Below are 955 nucleotides of genomic sequence, written 5' to 3'. Positions count from 1 at the left end.
AGGGGCCGAGAAAACCACTGTCTCATGGGGTCGGACACTCAGGGTCAGCGAAAAATCCAATATATATCTGGTGATATCTCGGGCGCTATTAGAGATAGCGCAATAAATCAAAGTGAATTACCTGCAGGGTGCCCTGGCGCATGAATCTGTGCAGCGGGATCGTCCTCGGACCACGAGGGACCGAGAAAACCATCGACACATGCGGCCGGACACTCAGGGTCAGGGAAAAATCCAATATATATCTGGTGATATCTCGGGTGCTATTAGATATAGCGCAATAAATCAAAGTGCATTGTCTGTAGGAGGCCCGGGCGCATGAATCTGTGCAGCGGGAACGACCTCGGACTACCAGGTGCCGAGAAAACCACCGACACATGGGGCCGGACACTCAGGGTCAGGGAAAAATCCAATATATATCTGGTGATATCTCGGGTGCTATTAGAGATAGCGCAATAAATCAAAGTCCATTGTCTGCAGGACGCGCTAGCGCATGAATCTGTGCAGCGGGATCGACCTCGGAAAACCAGGGGTCGAGGAAACCACCGAAACATGGGGCCGGGGACTCAGGGTCAGGGAAAAATCCAATATATATCTGGTGATATCTCGGGTGCTATTATAGATAGCGCAATAAATCAAAGTGCATTGTCTGGAGGAGGCCCTGGCGCATGAATCTGTGGAGCGGGAACGACCTCGGACCACCAGGGGCCGAGAAAACCACCGTCTCATGGGGTCGGACACTCAGGGTCAGGGAAAAATCCAATATAAATCTGGTGATATCTCGGGTGCTATTACAGATAGCGCAATAAATCAAAGTGCATTGTCTGCAGGAGGCCCTAGCGCATGAATCTGTGCAGCGGGAACGACCTCGGGCCACCAGGGGCTGAGAAAACTTCCGTCTCATGGGGTCAGACACTCAGGGCCAGGGAAAAATCCAATATATATCTGGTGATATCTC

Source organism: Nomia melanderi, unplaced genomic scaffold (assembly GCF_051020985.1).
Source record: "Nomia melanderi isolate GNS246 unplaced genomic scaffold, iyNomMela1 scaffold0014, whole genome shotgun sequence".
Classification (NCBI taxonomy): Eukaryota; Metazoa; Arthropoda; class Insecta; order Hymenoptera; family Halictidae; genus Nomia; species Nomia melanderi.
The sequence above is the reverse complement of the archived record's forward strand: the minus strand, read 5'-3'. Positions refer to the sequence as shown.